Genomic DNA, 12286 nt, shown 5'->3' with positions numbered 1-12286 from the left:
GTATGGTGAAGAAGAGTACTGAGTGTAGTCTTGGAAGATCTGAGTTCACATCTCATTTGAGATACTAAGTCCCTGTCTGTTCTTGGGGCAATCATTTAAGTTTTGGGGCCTTGGTTTCTTTGTCTCTAAAAATAAGGAAGTTGAACTGGATGGCTTCTGATGTCCCTTTTGGACCTACATCTATGGAACTGTGTGTGTCAACTGGTTACTCCCATCTCGGTCTTAGTTAAAACTAGGGCAGACCATCCAATCATCATCTAACTCACCTTTGCAAGTTGGAGCCTATTGTGTCCAGGCCATGTTCATTGCCCAGGCAGGCAGGCAACTCCCCATAACTAGCCTGGCCTCTAACTACTATATCTAATGTAGTAGAGAGATCTCCCCAGACCATCACCCTATTCCCAGACCAAACAGGATGTACCCCACCATCCTGCCCCAAAATCTACCTATTTCTGCACTTTGAAAACAAACTCAAGGTTATGTTATAGTAGGTTTTCCTTTGGTGTATGAATTAGAGCAGACAGTTGCTGAGGTCCCTTCCAACTCTCCATTTCTCTCTACTTTTTTGGAACAGTCAAGCCCTCAGGTCAGTTGGCTGATGCTGTAACACACAGTCATTTCATGGGATTTACAGATCATTTTTTGCTCCCAGCACTTCTGGATGCATTGCCTAGAATGATTACAAGCTCTATCCAACCATACCCTTCGTTCAATCTCTAACCGGAACACTTTTTTCAGTACTAGACCAATTGGTTTAAATTTAGCCCAATCAAGGCACTGAAGATGCCTGAGAAAGAGAGAGAAGAAAAGAGGGAGGAAAGAAAGAAGTCCTTCTTAACCTGTTTCCATCTCTATTTCACCTACAAGTTATCATATGCAGAAAGAAACAATATAATATAAAAGTAGGGACAGTTTACAGTGAAAATCCATTAGGACTTAAAGTTACCAAGTTCCCAGAATTTCAGCATTGGAAAGGACCTCAGAGAACATTGAATTTAACCTATGTCTGAACAGGAATTTCCTCCACTATACCCCTGACAGGTGATTGTTATGAGGATCAATGAGATGACATTTGTAAGGCTCTTAGCACAGTGCCTGGCACATAGGAGATGATTAATAAATGTTTGTTTGCTTCCTATTTTCTTGACATCAGGTCAAAATCTACCTCTCTTCAATTTCCATGAATCATTCCTAGTTCTTTCTCCTAGAACTCATCAGAACACATTTAATTCAGTTTCCACATGACAGCCCTTCACATACTTAAAGACTTCTTCAATGTTCCCACTAAGTCTCCTCTTCTCCCATCTAACTCTGTTTATTTTATTCACCAATCTTCATATGGAAGATTCTCTTCTTCTCTCCTGGTTTGTTTCCAGCTTGACAACATCTAACAACAAACCAATAGCCAAGAACCAAAATATTTTTCCCAATATAGGCTGACCAAAGCAGAGACCATTTGGACTATCCTCATCTTCACTGTGAATGATGTTCCCCAGTGCTACCTAAAATTAAGCATTTGATAACTAAAACCCCCATGTGATTTTTAGACAAATTGTTTACCCAGTCACATCTTCTTCACCCTGTAATTGTGAAGTTCATTTTTAAATTAAATTTTATTTCATGATGATCCACTTTTTTCCTCCCTTTCTAAAAAGTTGCTTGTTTTTAATCTGAAGCTTTATATTTATCCCTATTAAATTCATCTTATTCAGTTGGATCCAATGTTTTAACCTAATCAGAATTCTTTTGATTCTCATTCTGTCATACAAAATGTTAGTTATTACTAGAAACTTAGTGTGTTTTCAAATATAGTAAGCAAGTTATTTTGCCTATATCTAATCTTTTTTTAAAGTAAATATCATAGTGACCAAAGACAGATCTCTGGGGGAATAGGTGTGCCCTCATTCCAAATTGATATAGAATGATTAAATGACTGCTCACTTATTGGGTCCAGCCATTCAATTAGTTCTGATTCTGCTTAACTGCATTATCATCTCGATTATATATCTCCATTGTATCCAAAAAAAATAGCACAAGAGGTTACATAATATTTTGCTAAAAATCTGTTTATACTAAAAAGCATTATTCTGTTCTACCAGTACAGCAAATCTCCCAATAAAGAGAATAACATTAGTCGGGAATAACTTCTTCATAATGAAGTCTTGCTAGCTCTTTGTGACCCCTGCTTCCTTTCCGAGAAGGTCTGTAACTATTTCTTTAATAATGTTTTTGAGAATTTTGTTATGCATCAAATTCAAGTTTATTCACTTACAAGTTCCAGATGACTATTTTTCCTTTTTTTTTTTTTAAGCCAGAACAGCATTTGCCTGCAGGACCTTCCTATTTTTCACAATCTTTCCAAGATCACAGTGGTTTAGTAACCACATCAATCAGTTGTCTCAGTACCATAAGATACATTTTTTTCTAAGCCAGAAAATTTGAATTCATTAAGAGCAGTTAAGTGTTTTCTTACTGTTTCCCAACTCATTTTTGGGAATCAACTCCCTATAAATGTTTGTCCTATCCTTTTTTTTTTATTATTCTATATTTCTAATCCAAAGGTCTTTCTTCTTGACAGAGAAAACGGAGGCAAAACAAATAAATGAGTACTTCTCCCTTCTTTTTACTATCCATTATCATCATCCCATCCACCCTGATAGCTCTTTCTCTTTTTTATCCTTTTCTTTTCTCAAAAATGGCTTAAGAAACATGCTTGTTTTTGTTATCCTTGACATTTTTAACCACATTCAGTTTATTATGTGCTTAATAATTATTCTTACAAGATTATGGCATTTTGAAGGAATGATATGTCCCATCATTATCCATGTTAGCTACAAAAACATAGACATTTTCACAATACCCAGCCCAGCATCATCTATACTCCCAAAGATTATAATCCACATTCAGACAAAACCAACATTTAGTTTTCCAAGAGATCCACAAAACTAAAAGCTTTGCAATCACTAAGTTTCAGTAGACATTGAGCTATCCATAGCATATATGAGAAATATATTTAAACCTAGCTTCCAACCTCCAAGTAAGCAAAATGCCTACAGCTAAGGGAAGGTTGGTTTCCAAAGAGTTAAGTTCATTAGGAAAAAGCTCTGGATTCGAATCCTGTCCCTTGCACTTATTACTTGTGTATTTTTACACAATTCTACCTCTTTGGGCTTCAGTTTCATTTTTCAAAATGAGAGGGTGAAATTAAATAATCTCCAACTGTGATAGACTTAGAGCTTTTTAACACTGATGGAAAGTGTCATCTGCAACTAGAGAGAGAACTATGGAGACTGAATGTGGTTCGAAGGATAGTATTTTCACCTGTTGTTGTTGTTTGCTTTTATCTTCTTTCTGATGTTTACTTTTTCCCTTTTGATCTGATTTTTCTTGTGAAGCATGATGAATATGTAAATATATGTTTAAAAGACGTGTACATGTTTAATCTATATCAGATTGTGAATGTCTAGGGAAGGGAGGAGGTAAAGGAGGGAGAAAAATTTAGAACACGGAAGTGAATGTTGAAAATTATCTTTGCATCTATTTGGAAAAATAAAATAATATTTTAAAAATTAGATGATCTCTAAGGTACATTCCAGCTCTAAATCTGATTTAATGAACCTCTGCTTGCGTCTGTATACTCCCCTGGTGAGCCTAGATAAGGAATTCTCTGTACCTAGCATAATAGATATGTTGTACTCCCCATTAACTCTCTTATGTTTATAGATAATGCCCTGGTCATGCAGTGGATTGAGAACTATACTTGGAATCAGGAAGATCTGTATTCAAATACTACCTCATACTTGAGTGACCTTATCAAGATAGTTTAATCTCTCCTAGGCTCATTTTCCTCATCACACACAAAAGACACAACAGCAAGATTGTTGAGAGAATAGAATGAGATGATATGTAGCACATATTTTGCTAATTTTAGAGTTCTATTAAATGCTAGATATTATTATTATTATTAAAATACTTGCTTTTGTCCTATGAGCATAATGCTAACTTGGAAATGATAGAAACCCTGGCTGAGATAATTCGCTTCTTTCCCTTTGCAGAACTTCCCCTCAGCAACCAAGATTAGCCACTTACTCCTGAATGAAATTTTCACATCTTAAAGTCTTTCTTCTCACATCACCTCCATTCCAAGTCTCCAAATCACTTTCCACATCTAGACTTGGCTATCCATGGCCCTCTAGGTTAGGATTCCCCTTCCCACAGTATGCTGCCCTCAGTTCAGGGACTCATTTCCTCTCTCTGGGACTTTTGCAATGGCCTCCTAATTAGACTCCCTGCAGTAAGTCTCTCCCCACTAAGATCTGATTATATTATTCTGTTCTATTCAATAAATTCCAGCAGTTCCAGGATCAAATAGAAATTTGCTTTGGTATTTAAAGCTCTTCCCAACCTAACCCCCTCCTACCTTCTCATCGTCTTACTCTTTACTCCTCTCCATATGATGAGGTCTTCAACTTTGAATGTAATTAGCAGAGGAATTGATAAAAATAAATCCCTGAGATAGGCAGGAAGAAGGCAGTGACAAAGATTAGTTTAGCTCCATGATTCCACCCTCCCCCTCATACAGTCTGAAATAAAAGTTTTGTCAAATACCTGAGACCCACTTTGTAGAAGTCTCAAGCTGTCCCACCTTGCCATGCCCTGTCAGAAATCCCAGTCATATCCCTGAGGTTAAATTTTCCCTATAAAATCTACTTATGGGCCATCCCATGGCTGCTACCTTCCTTTGGGTCAGTCTTTCTCCATACTCCTTCCCCATACCACATGGTATCTCCCCCACTATCCTTCTCAATCCCACTTCTTCTTAGGGCTAACTCTTTTTTAGGGTGCTAAGTCCTTTTTCAGGATTTATCCTGCCAGCTAAGGACATGCCCCGACGAAAAGAGGCATTTCCTTTGTACTGGGAAATTGTATGTTCCATTGAGGAACTTGTCTTGCTCTCCCCCTCTATTTCATATTTATCATTCTTGGTGTCTATTGTATCCCTTCATTTTGTGTAACCTATTCCCCTAAATAAATCTATCTTTTTTGCCAAAGAGAAAGGCCATTATGAATTCTTCCCATGACCAGACTCCAACATTTTGATACTTACTATCATCTGGTGTCTAAATCATCCTCATCACATATATCCTATGACCCAGCCATACTGCCTTCCTTGATATTCTTTGCATATAACATTCCATCTCCCCTCTCCACACCTTTGTAGTAACTGTCCTCCATCCCTGGAATTCTCTGTCCTCTCACCTATGTCTTCTAAAGTCTACTGTCTTCCTTGAAGACTCAGCTCAATCACCACTTTCTGCAGAAGACTTCCCCAAACCTCCAAAGCTTCCCCTCTAAGATTACCTTGAATCTACTTTTCTCATGACTTGTTTTCCCCTATTAAAACAATAAGAGAAGTTTCTTGAGATTGGGGACCATCTTATTTTCTTGTATTTATATCCCCAGTACTTAACACAATGCCTGACATGCAGTAAGTACTTAGTAAATCTCTATTTATCTTCCTCTCTATATCTCTCTCTATCCATTCATCTATCTATCTAAATATAGATAGATAGATAGATAGATCCATCCATCCATTTATATCCATTTTCAACCAGATCAGAACCAGCCTCTAACCTGTGGGTGGCTGAAGCAGAAACTGAGCAAACTAAAGATAGGAGAAGCAGGACATAAACAGAAGTTTAATTCATTTCTGAGTGAGAAAAATAACATTTCTAAATGGAAGTTCCCTCCCTCCCCAGGAGGAGAATTTAATGCTGTTGATGCTTGGGTTACTTATATACATGGAATGGGTTGGACCACAACACAATCATTCTTTGGTCTTGAAATAGTTCTCATGGTTGGCATTTCTTGGGATAATATAGGCATTTTTAGGTCCCATGGGAACCGTCACTGTGTCAAGTTTTGGGAGTCATGATTATTCCTTGGGGTAGTTCTGTGACAAGGACAAGAATACAATCCCTGGCAATTACAAGGGACAGGGATTGTAAACATGTGATGAATGGCCCTGAGAAATAGAGGGAGCTAAATCTCTGGTCCAAGCAATACACTTTGCTAGAGGATGAGGTCATCCTGAAGAAGGAACCCTGAAATTCTAAAAATCCTTGAAGGAGAAAATCTCCTTCAACTCTGCCTCAGTGAGGGGCCCTGCCCAAGGGAAACAAGACAGTTTCATTCTGTTTTCTAGGTGGGGTTGGGTCAGTCCTGAAACTCATTGAATTCTATTCAAATTCAGCTCAAGCTGAAACCCACCTTGTAGAACTCCATCCACAAGTTCCCTTTAGCTGGTAGCCAAAGCTCCTCTTATAAAAGAGCCAATCTAAAATCCTCTCTTTCCAGAGGTTCTAAACATACCAGCTATGCCATGTTATGCCAAGGGCCTCTGCCTACTGGAATATTCTTTTCCAGTGCCACCCTCTCTTTATCCTCACCTATTTCCCTAACCCAGACTTTACACCTCTCTGTCAGGATTTCTAACCTTACTTCCCAAATCCCTATAATTAAATCTCTTTTATCAATCTAGGTTTTTGGGTCTGTAAATTCTTTTACAGAGAACCTCTGTGCCACCAGAAGGGAGTCCCCAAAACTCCCTACCCTTGCGCCAAATCCCAAGGGGGTGCAAGGGAGCCAAACCTCTCCATTTGGTTCCCTGAACCCCAAACCTGCCATTAGATCTTATCATTTAACTCCCTGACCACCAGAAACCCTAATCTCATTTTGGTTCCCTAAATCCAGACTTTATCAATCCTGAGCACAAAGGATTGTTGTTATGTCAAATTCAGGGTAGAACAAGCTTGCTGAGTCTTTGCTCTGAAAAATGAGGTATCTCCAAAATATTTTGACACCATGCATCTATCTATCTCTATCCATCCATCCATCCATCCATCTAAATCTAGTCATCTATCCCTCTTTATTATTTTACTTGTATACTGTGTGAACCTATTTATTTGCAAGGTAACTCCCCTATTAGAATGTAAGCTCCTTGAGGGCAGGAACTACTTTTTTAATCCCCAGCTCTTAGTTCAATGCTTGGAGGACAATAAGCATATTAATAATGCTTGCTAATTGGTTGATTGATATAGTATTATAGCTGTTACCCAGTATAGTCTTACCTTCATCTATCATCAATATTATTATCATTTCTTTTGTAATCCTTTCTCTCTTCCCTCTGCAGCAGTTTATCTGGCCCAAACTTGAGAAATTTTTTAAAAAGTGGTTCCCCCATAAAAGAGCATTGAAGATGGAGTTAAACAACCTAGATTCAAACCCTGAGTTTGTCACTTACTACCTGTGTAACTGCGCAATTCATTTCCCTATCTGTAAAATAAGGAGATTGGACTCTCTAGTCATTCCAGCTCCTAATCTAGGATCCTGTGGTTTTTGGATTGCCCAGATTTGGAGAAAGGGGTATTATTAGAATAGTGTAGCTATACCCAACAGGATGATTATTTGGCTGGGGAGAAGATGGGAAAGAAAAAAAAGAATTGAGAGAGTAATGCAATTCCACCTTTGGGCCAAGAAAGGTAAATGTGTTGAACAGCCCAAGGCCATGTTAATCTTTAATTATCCTGTTAATGTCTGCCTTCCCCCAGGTAGTCATTATTCCAGCAGTAACAGCCACTGTCCAGGCTTCAAACAGCTTGCAGATTTCCTAACGGGTATTAATGGAAGTTTTGCAAATTGATTTGGGAAGATTAGATAGAGAGAAATTGTCACTACGTGAAGCCCATTTTAAGTGGCAAAAATCTATCTGCCCTTGATCCCAATTGAGGGCAAAAAAAAAAAAAAGGCAACCTAGTATCATGGAAAGAGCCTGGAAACCAGGAAGTCTGGGTTCTAGGTGAGTAACTCTCCTGGTAACTTTTAGTAAGTCATTCTCCTTTTCTGGGGCTCAGTTGGTTCCTCTGTTTAAACTAAGAGGGGGAAGAAAAGCAGGAACTAAGAAATTATCTAAAGTTGTTTCAAGATTTAATATTCAAGAATAATGACTCAATTACTTTGGAAAGGAAAGATTAGATCTGCCTTTGAAAGTCCTGCTTTCTCCCAAGAAATGTTCATTCTAATTTGAGGTCAATTTAAGAGCCTATTGGACAGGACCAGCCACAACATTTATACAGCTACCTACAGCTCTGAACACTTTGGGAAGACTGGGTTTGAGAAGCATCTTTCCAGATCCCTGAGTGGATATTCAGTTCCCCCAAAGGAATATACACTAAAAAAATGTTTTAATCATGTACTCCATCAATTTTTTTAATGTTTTGCATGTTTTACATGTATAACAGATATCATATCTCTTGCTTTCTCAATGTGGAAGCTGATGAAAGGAGGGAGAGAATTTGGAACTCAAAATTTAGAAGAACATTTTCTATATATACATATTGTGTTTTTGACCATTACTCTCAACATGTGCATAATTTACTTTTAAATTACTAGTAATCCTTTACATTATGAAACCTACACACACACAAAATAGAAATTTTAGAAGGATTATAGAAAGAATCAATTTAATTTGATCCTAGAATATTCCAAACATTCAAGAAATTTCATTTCACTTTCTTCCCATTTAATGGGTGGGATTGACATATGAAAAAAGTAGATATATATGATGTATCTTTGTTTTCCTCCAGATAATACTCCATTCCTTTCAGTTTCTGGGAAATATCAATTTAATGTTTCAACTAAAGCAGTAACCTTTTTGGAACAAAAGAGTTTGGTCAAATTTAGAGGGCCACTGAAAACACTTTGGATCCTTCACAGATTAGGAACAACTGAATTCAGCAGCTAGTTTAGCAAGAATCATTAATGGATTATCATTGGAGAATCATTAAATGGAAAAAGACCAGGAGGTGGTTATACCCCAGGTAAAGATCTTCCTAACCCAGTTACACCTTGTGTGACTCTCCCTTCACAATGTTCTCCCCAGCATCCCAAAAAAATCAAGTACATGGAAGGACTACCTTGCAAATGACTAGTTACAGATCTGTAGAATAGGGTGCTGAAAGGAGTCCTAGATTTGGTGTCATCAGCTCCCAAGGATTTAATTACCATCTTTATGCTCATGATTCTTAAATCTACCTATTCTGCCCCAATCTGTCTGCTGACCTCCCATTTTTGCAACTACTTTCAACACCAACTACCTTCCTGATATCCCAAACCAATAGACATCTTAAACTCAATTATGTACAAAACAGAACTCATTGTCTTTCCTTTTCAGCACCTTGATTCTGCTCCTGCTTCTACTTTCCACATTACTGTAGATGACAATCCCATTCCCCCAGTCTCTCAGATTCACAACCTTGGAGTCATCCTGGACTTCTCACTCTTTGAATCCAAGCTGTTGTCAAAATCTATCAATTTCACCTCTGCAACATCTCCCAAATAGACCAGTTCTCTCTACTGACATCCTCATCATCTCACACCTAGACCATTACAATAGCCTGGGGAGAAGAGGGGAGATCTTTTCCCCTCTAGTCCACTCTCCCAGCCATTTTCTCTCCCTCTCCTCTTTTCTCCTCTCTTGTCCTCTCCTCTCCTCTCCTCTTCTCTCCTCTCCTCTCCTCTCCTCCTCTCTCTCTGTCTCTCTGTCTCTCTCTCTCTCTTTCTCTTTTCTCTTCTCTCTCTGTCATTCTCTCTTTTCTCTCTCCTCTTCTCTCTCTCTCTGTCTCTCTCTCTCTCTCTCTCTCTCTCTCTCTCTCTCTTTCTTTGTCTCTCTGTCTCTCTTTGTGTGTCTCTCTCTCCCTCACTGCTAGACTAGCTATAAATAGTTGTTTGGCTTTAGTAGTTGCAGTTTAGTAGTTTAGTTTAAGGAGGCTCTTCTGGCCAGGAACTCTCTGGGCCCCCATAAGCCATGCATGGCCACTGAGCACCCAGCAGGCATCAGGCGGACCACTTCCTCTGCCCTATACCTTCAGCCCATGTAACCTTGACTAGCCCTAGATAGCTTCATCTAGTTGGGGATTGTTTTTTCTTTAAAACTTTTTTTTAATAAAAGTTGAGCTAGAGAAATAAGAACTCTGCAGCCAGCAGGCAGGGCCTCTCCCCCCTCTTCCTCGAGAGAGCAGATGGTTCACTGTATTTTTAATTAAAATGGGAGAGAGCAGATGGGGGTACTTAATAGCCTACAGCTAAAGCCAGAGGCCAGGAAACATGTGACCAGGGCATTTAAGGGCAAGTCCCCAAAGGGTCTGGGACCAGGAGCACAGTCCTGAGTGTGAGAGATGGAAGTAAGTAGTGGGGGAGAGGGGCAACTTGCCCTGGGTGTTCTTTCCTGGGCTGAGGAAAGAAATAGCAGCAGCAGCCTGAGCATCTGGACCCTGGGCAATAATGGGGACTCAATCTGGCCTGGTCTGGCCTGAACCAAGAAAGGGGAAAAAAAAGAAGTGACCTATGTGACTCATTGGCTGTCCCATAGTGGGAGATGACAAACAGTTCCAGAAAAATGGCCATGCCCTTGACCTTCACAAGTCTTTTGGGATGACTCTTCATAGTGAGTTAAGGGTCATTGCCCTCCCCCATTCAATTAATCAATCAGAGACATGTCTTAAAAGAGACAAAAAGGAATTTATTGCTTTCTCATGAGAAAGGACGCCCACAGTGTCAACCAAAAGGGGGTCAGTAAGGGAGAACTCAACCAAACCCAAAACTTTTATTCCTAACCTGGAGTCCCTCTCACACCCCCTGGCTCTTCCTCCCATTGGCTGGGCTTCATCATCAAAGATGCTTGCTCAGCATCATGGAGGAGAAAGGGATCTGGGCTAATAGAATTTTAAGACTCTCACCCTCTTCTTTACCTTGTTTGCCCTCAGCCACGGGAGGAATTGTTAGACTAGTGGTCATGTAGGAATATGAAGGTTTTGCAAGGATGTTCTGTATACTTTCTGAGGGGGCTTCACTATTTAAATAATTCTGCTCAATGGATCCCTTGTATCCTGGTGCTAGATCTTCTTCTTGGACAATTCCTCAGTTTCTTCCCCTGTAAAATGGGCTTAATAATTTCAGTCCTGACTGCTTGGAAAGGGGTCACACAAAATACAATGTCTGTGAAAGCACCATCCTTACCAAAGAAGCAAACTCTCCAAGTCAGGAGAGAAGAAAATAGTAGGACTAAGAGTTGTAGGAGACCAGTGAAGCTGTTAGGTAGTGCAGTAGATAGAACTCAGGCCAGACCAGAGTCAGGAAGACTTGAGTTCAAATGAAACCTTAGACACTGACTGGCTGTGTGACTCCAGGTAAGTCATTTGACTTCTGATTGCTTCCATTTCCTCAGCTGTAAATTGAGGATCGTGATAACATTAATCTACCAGAATGGACTTAAATAAGATATTTGTAAAGAACCTAGCATGTAAATGTCACTTAATAAATGCTTGTTTGCTTCCTTCCTCTGAGTCAGAAGAGGAGAAAGCAGGGGATATCAGGTATCGAGTTGTTATAACCACTGAACCACTGGGGGACTGCCCTTTTCCATTTAAGAGAGTCCCAGCTCTGGATTTGTGTGCACGGGATTCAATCCTGGAGCAGCCCAGACTCTAAAGAGAAGGGACTATCCTCATTGTCTCTGGCTCATGCACCTGCTCCTTCTAAAGCCCTGAAGAGAATCACTTAATGAACTTATTGAGTTTACACATGAAGCAGAGGAGGATAGCTTAACACTTTGGTAAACAGAATCAGGATAAAATCACTTTGACTCACAACTACTTTCTCCCCAAAAGGAATCAACAGGGTCCTCTACTGAAAAGTATTCAATGTACACAGTAAATACAAGTGTAGGACAGCTATGTTCTTCTTCAACCTAAAGAAATGCTTAAAACACAAAAGATCCATAAGCAAACATGGACAAAGACTGAAAACATGAAACAGTAACCCATAATTCTTACACTTTCCCAGGAAGTTGATACTTAAAAAAAATTTTGTTACTACTTACTAAAGTCTCATCTTGTAGGATTTCTTACTTGATATTTCAGCTCTTCATTGTTTGAATATTTCCCACACCATCCAAATCAATGCATGTCTTGAGGAATAGTTGAATTCCCAAAGTAGCCATAACTGAAAAGTCCATCTATCAAGGTCATAGTTTGGTCACCAAAGCTCAGGAAAAGGTAGAAGAGGCAGTCAGAAAGACTCATCTTCCTGAGTTCAAATGTAACCTGAGAAATATATTAGTTTTTTTGGTGCAAAATTTAACTTATTTTTTTATTAAAGCTTTTTAACTTCAAAATACGTGCATAGATTTTTCAACATTAACCATTACAAAACCTTGTGTTCCAATCTT

The sequence above is a fragment of the Sarcophilus harrisii genome, chromosome 4 (genome assembly GCF_902635505.1).
Source record: "Sarcophilus harrisii chromosome 4, mSarHar1.11, whole genome shotgun sequence".
NCBI classification, from domain to species: Eukaryota; Metazoa; Chordata; class Mammalia; order Dasyuromorphia; family Dasyuridae; genus Sarcophilus; species Sarcophilus harrisii.
Note: the sequence above shows the minus strand (reverse complement) of the source record.